The sequence below is a fragment of the Ruditapes philippinarum genome, unplaced genomic scaffold (assembly GCF_026571515.1).
Source record: "Ruditapes philippinarum isolate M1 unplaced genomic scaffold, ASM2657151v2 ctg4980_1_1_1_1, whole genome shotgun sequence".
Classification (NCBI taxonomy): Eukaryota; Metazoa; Mollusca; class Bivalvia; order Venerida; family Veneridae; genus Ruditapes; species Ruditapes philippinarum.
Window position 1 is genome coordinate 26,961 of NW_026861185.1, and position 6,930 is coordinate 33,890.

Genomic DNA, 6,930 nt, shown 5'->3' on the forward strand with positions numbered 1-6,930 from the left:
AATAAAGTATGAAGATTAAAAAAGGGCAATAACTCAAAAAATAAGAAGAGCAGAGTACTGATTCTTGTGCACTGCTCTTCTTAAAGAGATCTATCATTCTATGAAGTTTCAAGTAAATAGCTTTCATTGTTTAGGAAAAATGGCCCGGACAAAAATAAAGTATGAAAATTAACAAAGGGCAATAACTAAAAAAAAAAACTAGACAAACAGAATGCAAGTTCTTGTGCCCGGCACTTCTTCTTAATGAGATCTATCATCCTACGAAGTTTCAAGCCCATAACTTTTATAAATCATGAGAAATGGCCCGGACAAACAAAAGTATGAAAATCAACAAGGGACTATAATTCAAAACATTAGAAATGCAGAGTACCGGTTCTTGTGCACTGCACTTTTTTTAATGAGATCTATCATCTTATGAAGTTTCAAGTCCACAGCTTTTATAGTTGAAGAGAAATGGCCCGGGCAAAATTAACGTATGAAAATTAACAAAGGGCAATAACTCAAAAAATAAGAAGTGCAGAGTACCGGTCCTTGTGCACTGCACTTCGAGTTATTGAAAGCAGCATGCATACCAAAATTGAAGTTAATCCGTTTTTTAGTGACTGAGTTATGCTCCGGTCAAGCTTTAGGGGACGCCGACGCCGACAACGACGCCGACAAAAGTAACCCCTTTTCAAGGCGACACAAAAATGTTTTAAATTATCGATCTGAGACGTTGACTTTACCGCACTTATAAATATGTCTTTTTTTTTTCGCTGTGGGACTCGAGGTCAAGTTGAGAAATGACATGCCAATTAATTGTTCTCGGGGCCAATGCTGAAAGAACGTCAAACTATTACTTCTTTTCCGCACTTCAACACGAAACAATTATACATTTCGTATCTACGGCTTGCGGGGCTCAGGATGGTATGAGGAATAATAGAAGAGGCGAAAATGCAAAATAATAATAATAATAAAATAATAAAAATAAATAAAAGATCTGACATCCGAGAGTAGACAAACCGTTATTTGTTCTTTTGATTGTTCGCACAGGTTAGACTCAAATACTCGACATATCTATGGTGACAACAGAATACAATTTAGGTTGCCTAGGTGCCATGGTGATGGTTTGTCTTCACAAAGATCAAGTTCATCACGACATGACCTAAAGCAATCTTCATAAATAATCAAAGCACTAAAACTTCTATTTCTCTAAATAAATGTCTACATTTTGAATCAATTTTAAAATATAAAGTGACGTACAATTATAACTAAATTTGAATAATGTCCACATTAATTTAAACATACTGTACTTTATCTGTAATGTACTTCATTAAGTCGATTATTTCACGATATAAAGAAATAAACAGTTGACAAATCCAAGCAATAACTTACTTCTTATTGGATTGTTTAAATTGTTGCGTAGGTTAAAACGGAATACCATATCTGTTCTATGTATTTGTACTATTGTGCTCAATGTCCTTTACCAAACTTTGACGCAATAGACAGAGTTGTCATTGAAAGCGAGGGTGCAATCCAATTAGAAAGTTATTAACTAATTTGACGTTTCTTTCTACATCCCGTCTACATTATATTGTTTCAAAAATGTTAAAGTATCACCCTATAAGTAGGTGCGTTGACTGGGGATAGCTGTTAAAACAAATATATTAATTAGGTAAAATCAAGTTGAAAGAAAACTACAAGTCTATGATAAAAGATGCAATATATAATACTGATTTAAAATCGATAGCAATGATGCAACTGCCAAGTAAAGAGTCTAAGCTGGGGCTAAGCTTGTGATGACGAGGTACACAATTCTACGGACAAATACTTCTTGAAAAAATGAAAACAAGAGCAAGGGATACTGTGTCCTTAATTATGGTATCAGCTAGTTCACGTTCCTGATGGGTGTCAGATTGTGATGGCCGACTCTAACAAGATTGTGTTAAATTTTGTAAAAGAGAGATATACTAGTAATAAAACCGAGAGTATACGTTGTAGACAGGTTGTCAATCTGTTTATTTAAATTACTTTTCACCGATCGAGAATTTTATACATGTTTAACCATCCCAGTCACAATTACAATCAAAGTTCAAATAACCTCTCTTTTTTACAATGTACAAAAAGACGACCTTCACACAACGCAGCCTCGACATTGAAGGGCACCCGAAAGGCACCGAAGCCTCATAAATAAAATTGATATTTTGGAAGCAGAATTCCGTTTGTTTCAAAACATTTATTACATCGAAACAAGCATTCTATTCTTTTTATATTCCAGAACGAAAATAAAGGTTTGGAAGCAGCTTAATTTCCAGCGGTGGAAAGACCTCGAGAACTGTTTCCGGATTGAAATCATTCTGTCTCTCATTCAAAACATATCCTGTTTGTAGTATTTTACCCCCCTCCCTCCCAAACTCGAAAATTCTTTACACATCTTATTGAAGAATCTCTCGACCTAGCGCTTGAAATTGTTTTATCGGACATTTTTGTGACTGGCAATTTTAACCTATATGAAAAAAATCCATAAATAACCTGTTCATTAAACACTGTCAGCAATTGAATCTTGAGCAAATATTTTCTGAGAATGCCACAATCGACGGACCCTGGATCACATTATATTTAAAATAAAAATTACTAAACGCTAAAAAATTATATCATAGAGCTAACACTAGAAAAACACAAAACCTTGTACACTGGCACAGATTTACAACTTTAGGAAATGAGATACTATCTCTCAGTCGCATTGCAAGACTTGTTTATAAATAGGCCGATTCACATATATCTTCAACTTTCTTTTATATTTATTTAATGGAATATTCTTTACGATCTCAACTTACCAGCGGATAAACAAATTATTTTCTGCTACTGTGAATATGTATTTGATTCATACTCTGAATGAAGTCTTTTCTGCACAAGCTTAGCAACTCAAAAACTGACCTACCAATATCCAATAAACAAGCTAGAAATGTGCTTAATTGTAGAGGACGCTCTGAGATATTTTAAAAGATATAAAACTTCAGAGACAGATGAAATAAAAGATGACATATATAACAGCTATAAGAACAAACTGCATCTATTCTTAAATTCTGATGATGATACCAGTAATTGTAGCAGTAAAAAAACACCACCGCCACCACCACCACCACCACCACCACCAACAACAACAACAAATATGTAAATCATAGTGTTGCAACAGCACGATAAGTTTCGTACACTAAATCACTGAATCACCGACTATAAAACATTGTATCTACTCGTACGTGCTTAAAATAATGTTACTTAAATGGTTAATGAGACATCACGTATTCTAATATACATGTGAACATCATACCGTGTTTATGAAATATTTGCAGTCGTGTGTGGTTGATTTTCCCACACACCTTTATTTTAAACTAAATTAAACCATAACAGGATGTTAAACGTCAATATAGTAAGAGTCCAATCCCTTGCTTGATCTTTATATATACAGTAAAACCCTGTTATTAAGACCATACTTAAAATGACTGCCGACTGTGGGTCCTTTACAAGAGGTAAATTCACACTCTAGTTTAAGATGACTTGTGGTAAAGAGAAGTGGTGGCCTTTTTGTGACAGATTCAGTATATGAGTGTCTGTATTTTATGCAAGATATAATCGAGTTCATTTGCAACTAAAAAGATGGCCCTAGGTTGTGTAGGTTATATTAGGTGGGCTTTTTGGGGATGGGCTTTATCACAAAGGAAACTGTAATACATGTATATGTAACTCTGAACAATTAGGTAAACATATCCTGTAAAATATAAAAATACATTTGAAATCATGAAAATTAAAACTAAATCAATACGACAAAAACAACAGATAAGATAGAATAGCCCAAAACAAAATGACAGATGTTTTACATTTATAATTGTATCATAGTTTGGAGACCTTTCTGTTGAAAATGTGTCAGAGTTAAATCGTATACATATACATGCACAGTGCGTTAACTGGAGTGCGGGTATTAGTTACCCGCACTCCAGAGCATGCCCATTGATTGGCTCATTTTTGCTGGGGTTTACATATTGTGACGGCAGAGAAAGGGAAAGCGACAGAAATGTCATATTCTGATGTTCGTTCATTGGTTCATTTTTGCCGGGGTTTCATATTGTGACAACAGGGAACGTGCTTTTATGTTTGACTATGATACAAAAGAGAAAGAACACCAAAACACTCGGCAATCTGATTAATACTCGGGGGCCTACGCCCCCTCGTACAAATCAGATAGCCTCGTGTTTCGGTGCTCTTTCTATTACTTTTCTTATGTTTAAACAAAGATATTATTTGTACCACCCCTACAGGAGTCCGGTTTCTAGATTAACTATTGCTGGTGTTTAATTAGAAAACATGGCTCTAGTAGGGTCAAAATCTACAGTCCTTTTAGTTGAAAGGCAGGGTAACAGTATTGTGCAAATGTTACTTTGCCACGAAAATTCATCTACTTACCTAGAGTTATAATGTAAACTTACTCCGGGCGACATATGTTTTAATCGTCAATTCTTTTTTGTGGAGAACTGATCCTTTCTTTGTGGAGGACTGATCCTTTTTTGTGGTGGACTGATCCTATTTTGTGGTGTGGGATGTGGATGAGGTAAGTCACACCCACATGTGCCTTAAAGTCATATTGCAACTTCGCACCTTTACTGTTGGAAGAAACTTTAAGTGCCCCTTGAATGTAATCACTGATTTCCGTAAATCAAGCTGGATAGCATTTTTATATGAAAGAATCCAAATGGGAGACACACAATATTTTCAAACCGCACACATACACACACACCCTCCCCCACCCCAAAACAACAAGAAAACAACAACGACAACGAAAACAGCTACACTTTTCTTCGTAGGTAACATGGAAAAAACAATGTAATTAAACAAAAAATAAGATAAAACATATTATTGACTGGGGATAATAAAAACTTCTGTAGTTTGACTTTTTGAAGCATTATTTCCTTACCGTAATCCGTGCCGGTTTAAAAACTATTCAGCGCTTAAAATGTATATTTTCGCCTTATTTATACCTAAATAACAAGGTTAATTATGCCATTTCGAATCTTCTTTCTATATGACAAAAATTTGTATACATGCGGAAATTGTTTGTACAGAGTACGTGATAATTTTTATTACGCTGTATTTTATAAAAGAGTGTTTCGTTGAAGTGTTGACCCTATTTCAATGATGACATCTTGAACTCGACTATGTGTAAATATGGATTATAATACAAAGTTTAATAACATCAGTATTTCATAGGGCTGATTTTCGACAATCGGCGAGATGTTCCGAATCGAAAAAACGACCGTTGGAAAGGGTATATGTTTGGGTTTACGGCGCACCAACATAGTGTAGTTCACATGGCGGCGAAACATGCTGTAACACTAAACGTATGGCTTGTCGGGAAGATCGGCATCTTTTGTCACTGAAACTATGTCGTATTTTCAAATCATATCTAAAATATTAATCCCGTTTGTTCAGTGGCAAAAAGGGGACATATGAAACGGGGCGGATACAGAAAAGAGTTAGCTTTGGGCTGAAGATTTTCACAATTTAAACAAAAGAAAACAACGTGACAGGCGAAAAGTGCGCGTGTTTAAAGATTGGGCCATCATCTTTCACATGTGACAAAAATTGTAATAGAATGTCTTTTATAGCTCATCACATGAGTTGTTATGTACTTTCCTATATAAATACTATGTTCCTAATTGTGTACGCAAGTTGATACGACTGGAAACAAGCATGAATGTATGTGATCGAGCGAGGTGGGTGTCGGAGGGGTGTCAGCTTCTATAGACTGAAGAATTTTGAAATCTGATTTGAAAAATGGCGTTATTTTCTTGACTTTCTAGTGCTGTTTATGGTACCTTCTGGACGATATAACATTACAATTGTATTTTGTTAAGGTTAGTGTGTGTTAGTTAGCAGTTACAAAATAACAGCACACTAACCAATGTAATGATTGAAATTATTTAAAAAAAACCAGTCAATTTAGTTGTCTCATTAAAAGTTAGACGATTTTCCAAACATAAAGTGTTAGTTAAAATACCGCTTTTCTATTGTACAAAAATAGTTTCCAATACTAATAGCCAATAACAAAATTTTCCATCAAATATTTGAGAGGTCATTTCGATTTAAATTTTATTTCAAGCTTACGAATATAGCTGCCATGAAATTTGTCAAAAGCAAGTGACCAATCATTCCATCTCAATTAACAAGTTATTAAAATGCAATTCCTTTTATATATCTTTATAAACTCCCCACATTTATTAATTTTCAAATCACACTTTTTTATTTTTTAATTATAGTGCTCATTTCATTAGACATTTTGAAATGAATTAACCAATCAGATATGCCGTTTAAGTCATTAAAGCATGTTGAAAGATAAAGGTCCCTTCCAAGCCCCGGGCAGGAAAATTAACAACCGGATGAAAATAAACCAATCAAATATGCCGTTTAAAAGTTCTAGTCATTCAAGCGTGTTGATAGATAAAGATCACTACCAAGCCCCAAGACAGGAGACTAACAACCGGATAATATAAAAATGTTTTGATAATGTAGTACACAATGACCAATAATGAATGAGACTGACACGAATATATTCCAGGTCAGCTGGTAAATGTATCTTTGGCCGAGTTTGTTTGGGGGAAGGGGGGGGGTCTGAAGCCCGGGCCTGAATCCGCCACTGTGAAATATTTTATTTTCTGCGCACGCGATAGCTATTATGTGCGCACGCGATATGGTTACGTGATCACGCGATAGCTATATCGTGCACATGCGATACGTATGACGTGTAAAACGAACTATTTATTACGTGCAGAAGCGATAGTATTACGTAATTATTATTTATGTACGCACGTAACATATATTGGGTGGGCGCGTCATAGCTTTCGCGTGCACACGTAGTAAATAAAATATTTCATGTACATTGTAATAAAAAAATAAACT